General features: G+C 37.1%; 1 pseudogene; it reads left to right on the forward strand.

Moving 5' to 3' along the window:
• The first annotated feature begins 14 nt into the window (after positions 1–14).
• On the forward strand, positions 15–18,706 carry LOC127198704 (T-complex protein 1 subunit zeta-like; annotated as a pseudogene).
• Positions 18,707–20,235: the final 1,529 nt, after the last annotated feature.

The raw sequence follows: 20,235 nt of genomic DNA on the forward strand, positions 1-20,235 counted from the left end.
AGCTGATCCGGAAAATGGAAAAGCTAAAATCCGGGGTGGAGCCTTCGGCTCCTGGGCCGCCTCTATCTGAGTTGCCTCAGCCTCCTCCCTACATTCGAAAGAATGGCTCAGGGACAGGATGGTGGACAAGGTCTCCAGGCCCATGGTGAGTGGCAGGCCGCCGGCGGGAGCGCCTGAGCAGTGGCGGAAGTGTCTCCGCTGAGAAGATGCTCCCCTTGTCGCTGCTGAAGACAACACAGAATCACCCCATGCTGGTAGAGCTGAAAAATGGGGAGACTTAGAACGGGCGCCTGGTAAACTGCGACAACTGGATGAACATCAACCTGCGGGAGGTCATCTACAAGTCCCGGGATGGCGACAAGTTCTGGCAGATGCCTGAGTGCTACATCCGAGACAGCACCATCAAGTACCCACACCCCCGAAGAGGCTGGAGATCAGACCTCTATTCCTGTCTGTTGCATTTTAAAACAGAGAAGAGGGAACTGTGGGAAGCTGAAGCTATTGCCCTCGCTAAGATGACTTGCAATTCTGCTCCTGGTAAACAAGTCCTTATTTGGGTTGTGGGCCGTGCTTTGCTCTGACGTATGCATCCCGCCTTGTCGGGAACCAATTGGAGCTACTGACATAAGGGCTGCTGATTGGTTGAGGCAGAGGATATAAAGGGGCGCAGAGGTGTTGGGGGAGGAGAAGCAAGTGAGCGGGAAAAGAAGCTTGCTGAAATGGTTCCTGAATAAACCGCCTGGAGAAGAACGCTTGGGTCGTGTCCTTATTTTCCGCTGGTCGGAAGGGACGTGACATTTCTCCACCATACCATGCAGGCCAGGGAATGGTGCTGTGCACTGTTGGCTGCATCAGCTAACAACATATATAAGCCCTCAGAGTATGCCCATAGGTCAACTTCATCAAGATAATTCTTCATCTGATGCTTTCTTCCAGATAGCTTTAGGTTGTGGCAAATTTAAATTTTAACTAACTACCACAGTAGCTTTTCATAAAATCTAAATTTATTTTTTTTAATTTTTTATTTAAATAATTTATTCCGATTACATCTAATTTGTTATCCCTTCACTTGTAGCCTCCCATTCCCCCTCCCTCCCTCTTTCATCCTATTCCCCTCCCCTCGGTGTATGATAGAAGTGGTCCTTGTCACCGACTAAGATCACAGCCTATCAGGTCTCTTCCTTTTAGACTTCTTACTCTTCTTCTGAGTGTCATCAGGTCTCCCAAACATGGGAAAGTGGTCATATAGGGCCACTAGAGTTCAAGTCAGAGTCATTCCCTGCTCTCCACACAACTGTGGAGAATGTAGTGTCCATTGGCTAGATCTTGATAGGAGTTCTAGGTTTACCGCATGCATTGACCTTGATTGGTACAGTAGTTTGAGATGACCCACCTGGGTCAAGATCTGTGAGTCTTAATGGTCTTCTTCTAGGTTTCTAGGATCCTCTGGATCCTTCTATTTCCCCATTCCTCTTTACCTCTCTCACCTAGAGTCCCAATAAGAAGTGCCAGTATCTATCCCAATCTCAGGCTAAGTGAAGACTTTCAGGGAACCTCTATGTTGGGCTAGTGTCCAATTATAAGTGAGCATATAACATGTGTATCTTTTTGGATCTGAGTTAACTCACTCAAGATGATCATTTCTAGTTCCATCCATGTACCTGCAAATTTCAGGATTTCCTTGTTTTTAATTGCTGAGTAGTATTCCATAATGTAAATGTACCACAGTTTCTTTATCCATTTTTCTACTGAGGGACATCTAGATTGTTTCCAGGTTCTGGCTGTAACGAAAAAGGCTGCTATGAACATGGTTGAGCATATGTTCTGGTTGTGTGGTGGAGCATCTTCTGGGTATATTCCAAGGAAGGGAATAGCTGGGTCTTGAGGTAGACCTATTCCCAGTTCTCTGAGAAAGTACCAGATTGATTTCCAAAGTGTTGTACAAGTTTGCACTCCCATCAGCAAAGAAAGAGTGTTTCCCCTTTCTCCACATCCTTGCCAAGTATATGCTGTCACTTAAGCTTTTTATCTTAGCCATTCTGTGTAGTGTAAGATGGAATCTCAGAGTTGTGTTGATTTACATTTCTCTGATCACTAAGGACATTGAGCATTTATTTAAGAGTTTCTCAGGCATTCAATATTCCTCTGTTGAGAATTCTCTGTTTAGTTCTCAGCACCATTTATTTTTTAAAAAATATTTTATTAATTTATTCATATTACATCTAAATTTTTATCCCATCCCTTGTATCCTCCCATCCCTCCTTCCCTCCTGCTTTCCCCCTACTCCCCTACCCTATGATTGTGACTGAGGGGGGCCTCCTCCCCTTGTATATGCTCATAGGGTATCAAGTCTCTTCTTAGTAACCTGCTATCCTTCCTCTGAGTGCCACCAGGCCTCCTCTTCTAGGGGACGTGGTCAAATATGGGGCACGAGAGTTAATGTGAAAGTCAGTCCCCACTCTCCACTCAACTGTGGAGAATGTTCTGTCCATTGGCAAGATCTGAGTAAGGATTTGAAGTTTACTGCACATATTGTCCTTTTCTGGTGCCATAGTTTGAGCCTTGGCCCAGAACCACCTGTCATAATGTTCTTCTTGTAGGTTTGTAGGACCCTCTGGATCCTTCTATTTTTCCATTCTCCCATGCTTCTCTCACCTAAAGTCCCAATAGAATATGCTGTCCTCTGTCCACTTTCCTGGTAAATGAAGACTTTCACGAGACATGCTGCTTGTGCTAGTGTCCAGATATAAGTGAGTATATACCATTTGACTATTTCTGCTTCTGGGTGAACTCACTCATTATGATCATTTCTAGTTCAACCATTTGTCCATAAATTTTGGGAATTCCTCGTTTTTAATAGCTGAGTAGTATTCCATAATGTAAATGTACCACAGTTTCTTTATCCATTCTTCTACTGAAAAACACTTAGGCTGTTTCCATGTTCTGGCTATTATAAATAAGGCCACTACAAACATGGTTGAGCATATGTCCCTGTTGCATGGTGGAGCATTTTCTGGGTATATTCCAAAGAGTGGAAAAGCTGGGTCTTGAGGAAGCCCTAGTCCCATTTTTCTGAGAAAGTGCCAGATAGATTTCAAAAGTGGTTGTACCAGTTTGCATTCCCACCAGCAATGAAAAAGTGTTCCTCTTTCTCCACATCCTTGCCAAGTGTGGTGTCACTTGAATTTTTGATCTCAGCCATTCTGATTGATGTAAGATGGAATCTCAGAGTGGTTTTTTTTTTTTTAATTTATTCTTGTTACATCTCAATGTTTATCCCATCCCTTGTATCCTCCCATTCCTCCCCCCCCCCATTTTCCCATTATTCCCCTCCCCTATGACTGTTCCTGAGGGGGATTACGTCCCCCTGTATATTCTCATAGGGTATCAAGTCTCTTCTTGGCTACTTGCTGTCCTTCCTCTGAGTGCCACCAGGTCTCCCCCTCCATGGGACATGGTCAAATGTGAGGCACCAGAGTACGTGAGAAAGTCGTATCACACTCTCCACTCAACTGTGGAGAATATTCTGACCATTGGCTAGATCTGGGAAGGGGTTTAAAGTTTACCTCCTGTATTGTCCTTGGCTGGTGCCTTAGTTTGAGCGGGACCCCTGGGCCCAAATCTGCCTATCATATTGTTCTACTTGTAGATTTCTAGGACCATCTGTATCCTTTTATTTTGCTATTCTCTCATGCGTCTCTCACTTAGAGTCCCAATAGGATGCCTTCCCCTCTGTCCCAGTTTTCTGGTAAGTGAAGGCTTTCGTGGGACATGCCCCTTGGGCTAGTATGCAGATATAAGTGAGTATATACCATTTGATTCTTTCTGCTTCTGGGTTAACTCACTCATTATGATCATTTCCAGCTCAATCCATTTATCCACAAATTTTGGGAATTCCTTGTGTTTAATAGCTGAGTAGTATTCCATAGTGTATATGTACCACAGTTTCTTTATCCACTCTTCTACTGAGGGACACTTAGGCTGTTTCCATGTTCTGGCTATTATGAATAAGGCTGCTATGAACATGGTTGAGCAAATTTTCTTGTTGTGTGCTGGAGCATCTTCTGGGTATATTCCAAGGAGTGGGATAGCTGGGTCTTGAGGAAGCCCTATTCCCATTTCTGAGATAGCACCAGATAGATTTCCAAAGTGGCTGTACTAGTTTGCATTCCCACCAGCAATGAAGGAGTGTTCCTCTCTCCCCACATCCTCGCCAGCATGTGGTGTCACTTGAGTTTTTGATCTTAGCCATTCTGATGGGTGTAAGATGGAATCTCAGAGTGGTTTTGATTTGCATTTCTGTGATGAATAATGACGTTGAGCATTTCTTTAAGTGTTTCTCAGCAATGTGATATTCCTCTGTTGAGAATTCTCTGTTTAGTTCTGAGCCCCATTTCTTAATTGGGTAATTTGCTTTGGTGGTGTTTAATTTCTGGAGCTCCTTATGTATTTCCGATATTAGTCCTTTGTCAGATGTAGGGTTAGTGAAGATCTTTTCTCAGTCTTTAGCCTGTTGATTTGTTCTGTTGACAGTGTCTTTCACCTTACAGAAACTTCTCAGCATCATGAACTCCCATTTATGAACTGTTGACCTTAGACCCTGAGTTTTTGATGTTCTGTTCAGGATTTGTCTCTGTGTCAGTGAGTTGCAGGCTCTTCCCCACCTTTTCTTCTAACAGATTTATTGTTTCTAGTTTTATGTTGAGTTCTCTTATCTACTTGGACTTTAATTTTGTGCATGGTGATGAATATGGATCTATTTGCATCTTTCTACAAGTAGACATCCAGTTAGACCAGCACCATTTGTTAAAGATGCTATCCATTTTCCATTGAATAGATTTGGCTTCTTTGTGAAAAATCAAGTGTACATAGGTGTGTGGATTTATTTCTGGGTATTCAATTCAATTCCATATGTCAACTGACTGTTTCTAGAACAGTACCATGCTGTTTTAATTACTGTTGTTCTGTAGTACAGCTTGAGATCTGGTAAGGAGATTCCTGGAGGATCTTTTATTGTACAGGATTATTTTAGCTATCCTGGGTTTTTTGTTTTTTGATAAGAAGTTGAGAAATGAACTTTCAATGTCTTTAAAAATTGTGTAGGTATTTTGATAGGGATTACATTGAGTCTGTAAATTGCTTTTGGTAACATGGCCATTTTTACTATTTTAATTTTTCTGACCATGAACAAAGAAGATCTTTCCATCTTCTGATGTCCACTTTAATCTCTTTCTTCAAACAGGACTTTCACTTGCTTGGTGAGCTACTCCTAGATATTTTATATGGCTTGTGACTATTGTGAAGGGAATCATTTACCTAATTTCTTTCTCAGTATGTTTGTCATTCTGTCCCTATTATAGTTGGCTTGAGAAGAGGAACAAAGTATAATATTATACTACCAAGATTCTAGTAAATTATTTTCCTATAATTTACCTGAGACTCAAGAAAGCTTTAGCAAAATACTCATGCATTAAAACACTTTTCTTTGTTATGAATAAATATCATTCATTACTGGGTAAAAAAGATTGATTTATTAAGAAAAAATGTAAAATTATCTAAGGTTTAAAATGATAGAGATAACAATAAGATTTGCTAACATAATAATTCACATAAATATATATTTTAATGTGCTTATATTTTAATGGATTATAATATTAAATATCTGTGGTCATGTCAAATTACAGAGAAACATTAAAAGATAAGTATATGTAAAGAAACTCAACTAAAGCTTTGACAGCCCTGCCCACCTCTTTAGTATTTTGTTGTAATGATTTGAGTGGATCCATATAAATTTGTACCCATAGATAACCCTGATTATGGTAAAGGACTGGTGAGAACAACAAGAAAAAGATATAAATTATAAATGCGAGAGTGTTCTCTTATAGGTATCATTACTCTAGATTATACATAGGAGATATCATCATCCAGAAAAGTCATGAAGAAAGCTGGTGATATGCCTACTACCTGACCTGCTATGGTGTGAGTCCTTAAGCAAGTACAGGGCATAGTTTTGGAATCCCTGTTGGCTATGTATGTTTAAAGCTTTATTAATTTTTATATACTCTTTATGAATGTATATAATAGCAACCCTACTCAGGAATTATGTCAATATTGTAGCACTGTGATAGTTTTCAGAAGTGATCCAAGCATCGTCACTATTATACAATGTCAAATAAGGAATAAATACAACACAATTGATAGTATTATTCTTTCCTAGTTAACAGCAGATATCCAAATAAGCAGACAGAGTAAATTTGATACCTTCTAAAGCTATTAAGTTTCCTAAATGCTAGTTATATGTCTTATAATGATGAAGATAATTTGTCCTATAACCATATATCCTTATATATTCTATATCAATGTGCATGTGTCTGTCTGTCTGTCTGTCTGTGTGTGTGTTTAGGAAACTAATACATTAGAATCAAGGTTATGAATGTATATATGGTAAAATGAACTTTACAATGATCACTTTGGTGCTATATTAATGAAATGTAAACAGCCTTTGAAGGCTTGATTACCACTATCAACTTGGACATTCCTTACATTGTTGACTCATGGACATTCAGCTTATGATATAAGCGACTTCATGACTAAACCACCACCATTTGTAGCAGAAGAAAGAATTGTCATCTGTAGATTTTTTTAAATAAACACTAGCAGAAAAAAGCTTGCTGTCATGCCCAAGAAAGCTGAGAAAATGTAGAAGCAAAGCTTTGGGATCACATGAATTTTAAAAAACTGCTAAAAAGAAACTCATAATGAAAATATTAAAATCTGCATTTAATATGATTATATAAATACATTTTATTGAAAATAGATTCCTACACAACATAATCATATTATGGTTTCCCTCTCCCAACTTCTCCGAGATCCTCCTGACTGACTTGTCCACCTACACAAATCTATAGCTGTCTTTCTGTTTGATTTTTGTGTTTAATTTTATATCTTGGTAGATTTCTGAACATGTTTTTTAACCTGTATGAGTCTCTTTCTGGAGCATTTAGGCTCTCTATGTAAAACATAATATCATTTGCAAATATGCTTTGACTTCTTTACTTTCTATTTTTATCCCTTGTATCTTCTTCAGGTGTCTGATTGCTGTAGCTAAGCCTTCAAGTACTATACTGAATAGTTAAGACAGAGTGGGAACGCTTTGAGTTTCTCTCCATTTAGGCTAATGTTGGTCTTGTTATGCTATAAATCACCTTCATTATGTTGAGTAATAGCTTTTGTATTCCTGATCTCACCAAAACATTTATTGTGATGGAGTGATAAATTTTGTGATTATATGTTTTATTGTTGGTTTTGTGTGTGTGTGTGTGTGTGTAATTTTAAAAAATTCAATTATTGTTCTTACTTAAGCATTTTTTATTTTCTAAATTTACATTTATATTACTACACTTATATACAATAGACTACCGATAGCAAGAAGAAGCATGAAATAATCAGGAATCATATATATGTTACATTATTAGTGTTTTGGCTATTTGTATTTGACAGCCTTAAGGAAAACAACTTTTCTATCTTGGTGTGTCTGAAATTCTGCATGTAAATCAGTCTCCATCACGCCTTATCATTATCAACTTAAAACATCTCTCTAGACCTAAAAACATCTTAACTCCTAGACAACTAAACTTCATTGTAAAACTAAGCTACCTGCTCTTCAACTCCATCAGAGTTTTGAAAAGGAATAAATTTGATTACCTGAGTATGTTGGCAGTGCAAGTTAATAGCTTTCCAAATGAGTAGATGACAGAGAGTTTGCTATCTGAATAGTTACCCACAACTCTCTATTTTGTTTGGAGCATCTTCTTCAGCCTTCTGGCCCAATATAACTGGCAGACATATTTGTGATGGATGAACTAGTGAGGACTCGTTTGCCCTGTCTTGGCAGAGTTTGGCCATTGACTCTGCCTGCATCCAAGCTTGCACTTTTTTAGGCAGAATTCTGTCTGTGATAGATACGAGAACATTTTCCCAGTGGCTTGTTTCCCACATTTGAAGCCATCTCCATAAGGAGGTTCTTTAATGCTCATCATCCTCCTTGAGGTAGGCTAGGTATTGCCAGGAGTTAACCTGTCTCATTGTCAGAAAATCTTTAAAGTAGTTGTAAACATTTTTAAGTGCCAAAATCTATATGTCTCTGAGGTTTTTGAAGACCTTATCTAACTAACCTAACTTATCTTTCTCTAGAATCTCATCTATGTGGCACAACTAAAATGTGTACTCTTGTGGTAAAAGTAGACTATTAATTGGCAAGACCATGATTTGCTCAACTATCAATGAACTTGAATAACTTATTTATCTTAAACAGCCTGTAATAGCACTTTCAAAGAACTCGAAGTAAACCTTATATGCTAATTGAATTATATGGGTACAATATTTCATATTAGAGTAGAAATATACATGTAATGTGTGAAGAATATTCTTACATTTGAATCCTATACCATTGTATCTAGAATTAAACTTATTATACATCTATATACAAAATTCTATACCAGTGAATTAAAATAACCTGGTGAGTGACAATTGAGGCATAAAGTTGAGGAGTAGATTCACTAACTTACTTTTTGTTCTATCTTCCTTATATATTTCTATATTCCCCATCCTTTCTTTTCAACCCCTATATCCCAACATAAGAATGTAAGATAGGAAACGAGAGACCTCGCTGAGTCTAACCTTGTATTCTCTCTAAATAAGACCAATAATATCTTGTAACCAACTCTCATTGATAATAACCCTCTATAGTCTGTTGAAATGTTGGTTACATTTATTTATTTACATGTTGAGCCATCCATAAAAATCTTTTATAAACCTATGCTAAAAGCATTTGGACTTAAAAACATTATTTTTAGTTTTATTTTGGTTGAGATACTTTTTTAAAGTTACTGCTCATATTTCACTAGGGGTTTAGGTCTATTTTAAACCATGTATCTAATAATTATTTAAATATGGCAAGTAAATATTCAATAAAATTATTAATTTCTTATTAATTTTTTCAGGTTGGTGGAGTACAGGCTTTTTTTTATAATGTCACTAAAGTTATCTAGATTTCCTCAGTTGAAATGTTCTATTTTTCTTGACTTGAATATTCTCTCTGCCTTGTGTATTCATTGTGTTTTCTTGGAAGTGGTTAACCTCTTTGTTTTTAAATTTTCTTCTAGGGCATTTTATAGAGTTTGCTTTGTATGCTGATACTACTTAAATTTGGCTTCAGAGCCAGGCATGGTGATGAACACCTGTATTCCCCAAACTCAGTGAGGCATAGGCAGGCAGATCTCTGTGAATTTGATGCCAGCCTTGTCTACAAAGTGAGTCCATGACATCCAGGGCCACACAGAGAAACCCTACATTGAAAACAAACAGAAAATTTGGCTTCATTGTAATTATTTTTCTCCATATAGTGAAAGTTTTGCTGGGTATAGTAATCAGAGCAGGCGTCTATGGTCTCTTAGAGTTTTATAACAACAGTCTAGACTCTGCTGGTTTTTAGATGTCTACTGAAATGTCATATTTAAATCTAATCTTTATATATTATTTGTGCTTTGTGCTTTTTAATTTTAATATTCTTTGTTTGATTTGTAATTTACTATTTCCATTATTATAATTCATGAGCAATTTTTTCTGGTCTGATTTATTTAGTTTTTTTACACTTTGATAGATACCTCTTACTTTAGTTAGGGAAGTTTTATTTTATGATATTGTTGAAAATATTTTCTGTTCCCTTAACCTGAGTTTCTTCTTCTTCTATTCCTATCTCTTGGAGATTTGATAGTTTCATATTATACAAGATTTCTTTGATGTTTTGTGTCAGCATATTTTATATTTAACATTTTCTTTCACCAGGCCATGCATTTCTTCTATTGTGTATACAATGCCTGAGATTCTCTATTCCACCTTCTATATTCTGTTGCTGAGTCTTGCCTCTGAGGTTCTTGTTAGAGTTTCTAAACATTTCATTTCCAGATATACCTGAGCTTGGGTTTTCTTTATTGATTCCATTTCTTCTTCCACGTCTTGAATTGCTTTATCCACTTCATTATATTGTTTGGCTGTATTTCCATATATGTCATTAATGGGTTTATTCATACCCTCTTTAGGGTCTTTAAACATTCACTACAGGTATTTGGAAGTCCTTGTCTTCTGTTTTAGCTACATTGCATTTCCCAAGGCCAACTGTAATATTGTCTGTGAGCACTAGTGGAAACATATTGTCATCGAAGTTAATGAATTTGTTTTTACTTAGGTGTCTAGCCATCTGGTTTTGAAATGAGTACAATTTTCTAAGTGTTGTTATGTGGTCTTGTAGGTTTTGTATTTATTTGATTCATTTTCTTCTATTCCTTTGTTTCTTTTGATCCAGAGAGGTCGAGATTTTAGGAGATTGTGGAAACTGTGGGTTTCCTGCTAGGGAATGCTTCTGAGCACATGCTAGGAGTGGCCACTGGGATTGCAGGTAGAATATATTTCTAGATATTTGGAGTTGACAGGAAGAAATGATGATGAGTCAGCCATGATGATCTATGGGGCCATAGAGAAAGAAGACTTACAGTAAACATCTTTGTATTTTGGTATTTATTGAATTACATGTGAATTTAGACCCAGACAATTATATTCAATCTAAGATGGTTCTTTGAGTTAAATTGATTTTAATCATCTTCACTATGTAATAAAAAACAATATAATTTGATACCAGATATAGGAATACAAATAAAATTATTCTTATTTGAAACAGTTGGTATGTTTTGATAAAATTTGTGAAAGATAAAGAAAAGAGAACCAATAAATTAGATTTTAAAAAATTTTCATTCAGAATATAAATGTTAGATGAAAAATATAAATAATTCAGAATATGTTAATGAAAAGCAATTACATAACATAAAAAGAAGAGCATGGTCAAGAAATAGTTAAGTCATTTAATAAATATTCAAGCAGCACTGCATTAAGTGTGGCCTTCTTTTAGATTTTGTGAACTGTTATGATCAAGTCACATTTCTTTTTGTCAAGTTGTCTTACTATATTCTCCAGAGTGAGTCATTTTTCACCTATTATTTCTCTTAATAATCACCTTTCTGTAATTTTTACACGGCCCCATAATATGAAATTATTCCATTTCTTTCTCCCTATTGTTTGGTCTGATCTTGTATGGATATTGAATTCTCTTGATGGATGCACTCATTTCATGTTTTCCCTCTTTCTTGTAGCATTTCCACTTTATTCACTGCTGTACCTTTTGACAAAGACTGCTTGAAATGACATTTTTAACATCATCTTGGAGCTTGCTAACAGCACGCAGTTGCAGGTCTCACTCCAGAATTACTCAATCAGAAATTTCACTTGATCACACTGTCAAAATGAGAATTATCTAAAGTAGCATTTGAGAAGCTTTGCTGCAGGATTACTGTGAAGAGTTGGTTTGGCCATTGCACTAAATTTTAAATTGGGCTGTTATGTATCTAATTTAGCAAGAGTTTTTTTCTTTGACTACTACTTTCATAATGGCATGCTTTATAAATAAAATCGCTCATCTTTCTAAAGAAGCAAACACACAAGTTGAAGGCTTTCTTACACGTAGCACCTATATTTTAAGGTTTTCTGTAAACAGTTCAATTTTAAATGTTTGATATCATTCATTGTAGAAGTATTTTATAAATATGTAATATTTTCACTATCAGTTATTAAATACTTTTGTAATTATGTCTGTGTTTCTCACTTTGTTCATAAGTATATCCATATAGTTGCCCCCACAGTCAAGAAGAGGGCTTTGGGTCCTCTAGATGTGGTGTTACAGGCAGCTATGCACTGTGTTTTTTCTGAGAATCAAACTCAGGACCTCTACAAGAGCACAAAGTGTTCTTAACCCCTGGCATCTACTAGTTCTGACTATTCTGTTTGTTTGTATCAAGAAATGGTTTACTTGTGTAAATTCAGGTTCTTCTCTTGAAAAAATTTGAACAATTTCTGCAAAGTTCAAAAACGGTCCTATGGTCAGCATTTTGGTGAATATCAAGAAGAAGTTTAAAATCTAGTCACCATTCGAATACAAATTTTACTTAAAGCTTTTGCATTCAGTAAGTGAAATATTGACATTGAACCAAACTAGTACCTTTACATTCATAATACTATAAGAAAAGAGGCCCCAGCTGCTGGCATTCAGGAGTGGAGGAAGATGAAAAAGCTGACAGCTGAAATGTAGACATAAGGTTAAAATATCTTATATACCAATTTTTTATGTTTTACTTAGCAAACCCCAACACACTTTAATTCTATACTTTTGTTGAATGTAGGGGCATGTTACCCTTCTTACTGTCTTTATTTCCTTTGATTCTTAGTATTAAACCTGCTCCTTTAACTCCTTTAAAAATGTAGTGACAATAATTTTTCATGTTTCACACTCATAAACTGAATTGATATGTCATGCCTTTGAAGTTTTCTTTTTCATAATATTGACCTCTGAAATTTATCTTCTCCTTTTCATTTGCTTTTATTTCAGTAGTCTCCAGGTGATGGAGTAGAATATTAATGCTGTTCACCTTATTTATAAAGGTTAATCTGTTCTCTTAAACTATATGCTCTAAAATCAAATGCAGCTCACAGACGGTATTTGTGAATAAACATTTATTGAACCACAGCTATTTCCTCTTGCTATTTAATGTCTGTTATAACTGCTACATCACAATAGCCGATATTTTATTTCCTAATGAAGCTCAAACATAAAGCACATGCTTTCTGCATGCACTTCTGCATGCATGTGTATATGTGCTCACACACATACATACATATACACCACATCAAATTCTTGTATTACATGACTATATGGAGCCTTATAACTATCCAAAATATTAGCTTCCTGATATGCTGTCCTGATATATCTGATTCATGCAGCTAATTATAACTCTGAATATTTATTGCAAATAGGTATTTCTTTATAGAAAAGTCTAAAAATGAGTGAGAATATTTAACCTTGTCTTTAGATTTCTGATTAGAATTTGCCTTGCTCTAAACTCTGAAAGAATAAAAAATCTTTCTGATATGTATGTTTCTCTACTTCAAGGCCATAACATTCTGTGTTTTAATGTAAAAGGCTGTGTTCTAATGTCTATTTTAAGAATTCAGATGGTTAGATGTCCCACATGTCTGCACTCCATGGACTAACAACCCACGAGTACTTAAATTTTAGTGCTTCACATGAGAAACACCAAACTTCAAAGTTAGAAAATGAAACGTATCAACAAATCAGCAAATTAACTCTTCTTCGTATTGTGAGATATGTGATTTTCTAAATGATTGTTGCCAATGAATTTAAATTTGTAAAATTGAGAAAAGCCATGCTTGTTAATGCGATAACAGATTTTTAAAAAAAAACAGATTACTATCTAAAAGAAAGAAATAAGATGCCATTTATTACCCTCAAGGAAATAGTCAGCATTTTACTTTTTATTTAAACAATAATCAAGGGAAATAAGAGAAAATACTTGGATGAGGCCTAAAATGGTAATCCAAGTGGTACCACAGTCCTATAAATATTTTCAGGTTAACAATGTCTCAGTGAAGAAAAGCCACTTACATTCACAAGCCAAGAGAAAAGAAAAGCACTAATGTCACTAAGTGGACTTACTAGCACAGAAAACACTGCAAGCAGCTATCACAGTGCTCCTTTGAACACAGTGTAGACGAAAGATTGTTTTTCTGTCATCCCAAGTAAATGCATTGTACTGAAGAGAGTAAAGGAATTTATTACAGTGACTCTCATATTCTGAGGGATGGCACTAAGTGCTATTTGTAAATATTGAGAATACAAGAAGACATTTTGGGTGGTCTTTTGAAATAGATTTTTAAAGAAAAAGTTGGGGCTATATCAGTTTTCCCAAATATACTTCATTCTAATTACTAAATATGCCACATTAAATATTCACTTCAAGCAAGTTGAAATATTAGGTTGCCAGTATTTCAGTGAGATAAATTGTATCTACCAAAATGATGAATTGGCATTGACAACTCAGATACCCACAAAAAAAAAATGTCACCTATTTAGATATAGATGCTATGAAATTGCAATGGAGCTAAGATGAGGTTATCTCATGTTAGAATTGCCCTTGATCCAAAATGTCTACTATCCCTCTACTCAGCAACACAGATGCAGATGTGAATGCAGAAACTCTTATGGAAGCAGAGGGAAAACAGAGTTTAAATGGGTATATACTGCAGAGAAGGAGGCTCTTAGTCTCTACTGGAAGATAGAAGAAGGCAAGGACGATTTTACTCAGTTGCTAGCAAGGAGCATTGTCATACAGACATCTGACCTTGAGAGAATGAGTTTCAGGTTTTGTAAAACCCCCAGTTTACTCCATTATTTATCACTAAAAATCTAATATCAATACTAATGTTAAGGACATTGTAAGTGTTACTCTTTTCCTAAGTACATATGCATGTTAGGATGATAAGGACTGCTTGTATACAAAAAAAGCATATGACGTATGAGAGAAGTGACATTTGAGTTAGTCAAATTTAGAACATGATTTAAACTACACACACACACACACACACACACACACACACACACACACACACACACACCGGAGTCCCTTTCTCCACTTTCTCCGGGAGGCTGGGCTGAGAAGCTGGCCCCAGAATTTTCTTTAGCCTTCTTGAGACTAGCTGAAGAAGGCTCCTTTTTGTGAGAACTGGCTGCAAAGAAGGCTTTCTAGGCAGAGAGGGAGCCCAGGGCAGCGGCACTCAGCCAGCTTGGGACAAGGGAAATCTGTATCCCTTCCAGAGGGGAAAAGGGGCCTGTGGCTTGTGTAAGGCCAGACTATACTTTAAAATAAAGACAAAAGAGTCGAACCACTAGATTTTTAATTCACTAAGCTTTTATAAAAGAAAAAGACAAGGACAGAGCTTTATGGGAGGAATGGGGGTGCACTGCTAAACCTTACAGTCTCTGAGTTTTCAAACTAAGCATATTTTAATAGCAAGAAACATTCCCAGGACACTTCTGGGCAGGGGTGTGGAGGGGGTGGCTTATCTCCAGGGTACTTTTGATATTTTTTTAAAGAGCCAGTTTTTGACACCTTTTGTGCATGATAGGATCTGCAAGGAACTATCTTTTTAACACATTTGGGTCTGGTGGGTTGTTGTCGGCAGGGTGTCCGCTCACCTATGTCTGAACACAAAGCATACCAGGAAGGAGTGTCTCCTCTGCACACAAACAAGGATATATATATATATACACACACACACACTTTTCCTTTACAACATACACAGTTGGTTTCTATGGAGGAGTAAAAGATGAAATCCAACTCATACTGAGTAATGTTTCCAATTTTAGAACAGGGTTACATGCATAGCATAAGCGAATATTTTATTCTCGAATCTATTTAAGTGTTTCTGAAAGTTTTTGTTACATTTATGTAAAATTTTAATATAAAATATTTCTTATTTATATGGGTATTAAAATCTATTAGGTAGAAAATGTGAAGGAATGTTGGGTTAAAGAAAGATTGCTGGTAACAGCATTTTACAAAGACTTACCTTATTCATATTTCTTTGCATTTTTCATAGTTACGGAATATATTTTATTTTCCACTTTTTCTTTTTTCTTTTTGAGACAAGGTTTTTTTTTTTTTTTTTTAGATAGCTTTGGCTGTCCTGGACTTGCTTTTTACACCAGGTTGGCCTTAAAGTCACAGACATCACCTAACTCTGCCTCCCTGAGTCCTAGGATTACTGATGCACCACTGTTCCTGGCTGTTTTTCCACTTTTATTGAAATTTGATTTCTTTTGCCACATAGAATATCCTGGTTGTGGTTTCCTTTCCCTCTACTCCTCTTGGTTCCTCCCCACCTCCTATTTTATGCGGATCTGCTTCCTTTCCATCTCTTATCTATCCTTTAAAAAAAACAACAAACAACAACAAAAACGACAAAAACACTCACACATCAGAATATAATAAATAAATATTCAGAAGGTTCTTTATATTTTCCGCTGACAAGACAATCCTGTGTGCTTAATATTCCTGTCTTCCCTGGTGATCTATAGATGCAAGGACCTCCGTGCTCCCAACTCACATAAGTGCCACCTCAACTCTCTGTGATCAATGAGTTCTGATTGTTTGTCCTAGGCAATGCACTCCTGTGTCAGTTTGTAGAGAAGAATCCATTTTCTTGACAATCTCCTGTATTGTTTAGGGATTTCCATGGGACCCTCTTGGCCAACAGCTCAATTGCGAGCATACCGAAAGAAAAGACACCACAAAAAGAGACAAAAACTGATATAAAAACAGAGATGCACTCATTTACACACTGACTGAGGAATCCAATAAAACAAAAAATTAGAAAACATACTACATATGCCAAGGATATATAAATAAAAAGAGAAGAACAAATACATAAGTAAAACAAGTTAAAAATTAACAAAATAAAGGAAAAGTCATGACATGACTTTATGAGACAAAGAACCTCTAAAGATGCCACTGAGTCCATTTTCTGTTCTTATCTACTGCTGGCCATGCAACCTTCCCTAATGAGTAGTTTGTTCTCCCAATAAAATTTGGTGAAAAGTAAACAAATTTTCATTCGCAAATGGTTATCAATTAGAGATTGCTTCAGGGTTAGGGATGGGCAGGAATCCACTTCTTCAGCTCTAGGACAACATCTAATAAGGATGCATGCAGGCTTTGTAACATGCTGCCTCGGGCTCTGTGAGTTCATATATGTGCCATTCCTGTTGATTTCAGAGGGCCTTGTTTTCTTGATGTTCTTCATCCCCCCTCTGGCTCTTACACTTTTTCTGTCCTCTCTTCCACATAGTTTCCTGACTGAGAGGAGAGATTTGATGGAAACATCTTTATTAGAGCTGAATGTTCCAAGGTCCCTCACTCTTCGCAATGTCAAGTTGTAAATTTCTATATTTGTTTTCATCCACTGCAGAAGGAAGCATCTTAGATGAAGGCTGAACAAGGCAATGGTCTATGAGTGTAGCAGAATATCATTAGGATTCATTTTATTGCCACATTTTGTTGTTGCCCTTTTTAGAACAATAGAATATGGTTTTGCCTTGGGACCTTGGTGTTAAAAATTTTTAATCCACCACTGCCATGCTGGCTTAGCACAGGGAGAGACTGAGACAATGTGCTCAAGGTCGCCCGGGCCAGGCAGAGCTGGCAATGAACAGCAGTGTGGCACAGGGCCTGCAGGATGTTCTGAGGACCCAATTGGGGCTTAAGGGCACCAGGAAGATGCTCATTTTCAGTGCTGGAGACATGAAACTTACTAAAGATGGCAATGTGCTGATTCATGAAATGAAAATTCAATACCCAACATCCTCTTTAATAGCAAAAGTAGCTACAAGCTAGGATGGTATAACTGGTGATGACACTACATCTACTATCCTAATCATTGGGGAGCTGCTGAAACAAGTGGACCTCTACATTTCTGAGGGTCTTCACCCCAGAATAATAACTGAAGGTTTTGAAGCTGCAAAAGAGAAGACACTCCAGTTTTTGGAAGAAGTCAAAGTAAGCAAAGAGATGGACAGAGAAACACTCATCAATGTGACCAGAACATCTCTACTTTCTAAAGTTCATGCTGAACTTGCTGATGTCTTAACAGAGGCTGTAGTAGACTCCATTTTGGCCATTGAGAAAAAAGATGATCCCATTGATCTCTTTATGGTTGAGATCCTGGAAATGAAGCATAAATCTGAAACTGATACGAGCTTAATCAGAGCTCTTGTTTTGGATCATGGAGCATGGCATCCTAACACGAAGAAAAGAGTAGAAACTGCCTACATCCTCACATGCAACGTGTCCGTGTCCCTAGAATATGAAAAAACAGAAGTGAATTCTAGGTTTTTTTTTTTACAAGAGTGCAGAAGAGAGAGAGAAACTAGTAAAGGTTGAAAGAAAATTCATTGAAGATAGAGTTAAAAAGATCATAGAATGGAAAAATAAAGTCTGTGATGATTCTGGTAAAGGATTTGTGATCATTAATCAAAAGAGGATTGACCTCTTTTCCTTAGATATCTTTGCAAAAGAAGGTATGGTAGCTCTGCTCACAGCAAAGAAGAGAAATATGGAAAGGCTGACACTTGCCTGTGGTGGGACTGCTCTGAATTTCTTATATGACCTGAATCCTGACTGTTTGGGACATGCAGGGCTTGTCTATGAGTACACACTGGGTAAAGAAGTTTACCTTTATTGAGAAATGTAACAATCCCCGGTATGTCATATTGCTGGTTAAAGGACCAAAGAAACACACGCTGACTCAAATCAAGGATGCAATAAGAGGTGGCTTGAGGGCTATCAAAAATGCTATTGATGATGGCTGTATTGTCCCCGGCGCTAGTGCAGTACAGGTGGCAATGGCAGAAGCTCTGATTAAATACAAGCCCAGTGTGAAAGGCAGGGCTCAGCTTTGAGTCCAGCCACTTGAAGATGCCTTGCTCATTATTCCCAAGGTTCTTGCACAGAAATCTGCTTTTGACCTTCAGGAAACATGAGTTAAAGTTCAAGCTTAACATTTAGAATCCATTCAACTTGTAGGTGTGTATCTGAGCACCAGTGAGCCAATAATGGCAGCAGAAATGGGTGTTTGGGATAACTACTGTGTGAAATAGCAGCTGCTGCATTCCTGTACTGTGATTGCCACCAACATTCTCCTAATTAATAAGATCATGAGAGATGGGATGTCCTCTCTAAAAGGTTGAAGAAGTCTACCATGCAACTGAATCTGTAATACTACAGAACAATATGGAGGAATGGTCGTTTTTGTACAGGCTTCAAGTGATTTGGAAAAGGATTTCCTTGTTGAAAAAAAGGAATAGGACATTTGTCACCTATTCAAATTATAATACTTTAAAAAGAATTTTCCCCACTGAGTGTATCAGTACACCCAAAGCAGATCTTTTTTAGCCCACTGAACAAGATGTTAGCTACAGTGATACAAAATTACCTATTAAGATAAGCTTGTTGACTACCTTGTTCCTTAAGGGTTCTTTGAAACATTCTAATGGTTTTCTCCTAAACAAAGCTTGGTGGTGCATGTTGGTAAGCCTAGCACTTTGGAAGCACAGTCAGGAAGTTCTGCGCCAACTCAGGCTATAGGAGACCCCGGCTCAAAAGAAAGATAATTGGTTTTGTTACAGATGTATTTTAAATTAGCCAGCCAACTCCCTGTTAAACATGTAAAATTCTTGCTAATGTAAAACACATCTGGGTAATTTATGGTTTTCATAGTGTCTCTAATAAATACTTAAGAGTAAAAAAACATTTAATCTACTAACATGGCTACTCTGGCAAGGAACCACATCCAAAGACTAAGTCTGTGTGAGAAGCCTGGAATACAGAAATGCCTTTAGTACATACCTTTAATCCCAAACAATGGCATCTAATTGAGGGACAGACAAAGTTACAAATCAGACAAAAATTTAACAAAATGAGTCAGAGATAGGATATACCCAACTCTTATGAGAACAGACAGCAGAAAGAGGCTATTTAAGATCAGTGCATGGAGAGAAGTGGGGGGGGGGGAGAAAGAGACAGAGACAGAGACACAGAAAGAGAGAACAAGAAGAAGAGGAGGAGGAAGAAGAAGAAGAGGAGGAAGAGAAAGAGGAGAGGAGAGGAGACTTGAGTTGAGTTCGAGATAAGTTCTGTACAGTTCATTTGAATACATCAGTCAATGCTGTTCAATCAGTGGAGCTCGGAGGCAGTTTTTCCAAACAGGGAAGTTCAATAAGAAGCCCAGAGAAGCCAATTTGAGTCAGTCAGCTTGGATAGTAATTTTCAGCCAGAACAACTGAGTTGAACCAGCCAGATGGGGTTCATAAAGAAAAAAACTGAGCTTATTCACAGTAAGTCTTGGAGGCTGAAACATCTAGGCCTAGGTTAGCTGACTGAGGCTGGAAGCCGATGCCATCAAGATATGGATTAGAAATACTGCTGACATTGACTCTAATGACTATTGTATGGAAGCAGAAAGCTTCTAGACCTAGGCCTGGAAACAACTCTGGGCTCAACCAAAGATGTGTATGGATCGCATCTCATTCACTCATCAGAGGGAATAAAAACAACATATATTCCTTGGACTATCTTGCCTCATGTCTTGGTTATCCAAGGAGCATTGGGTATGGGTTCCATCTTCTGGAGAAAGTCTTCTGGCAAAACAAGTATTAGTTAGATACTTCAAAGAGCTTTGTGCCAACATTGGTTTAAAACATATATTGTAGGCTGTACA

The sequence above is a fragment of the Acomys russatus genome, chromosome 14 (genome assembly GCF_903995435.1).
Source record: "Acomys russatus chromosome 14, mAcoRus1.1, whole genome shotgun sequence".
Lineage (NCBI taxonomy): Eukaryota > Metazoa > Chordata > Mammalia > Rodentia > Muridae > Acomys > Acomys russatus.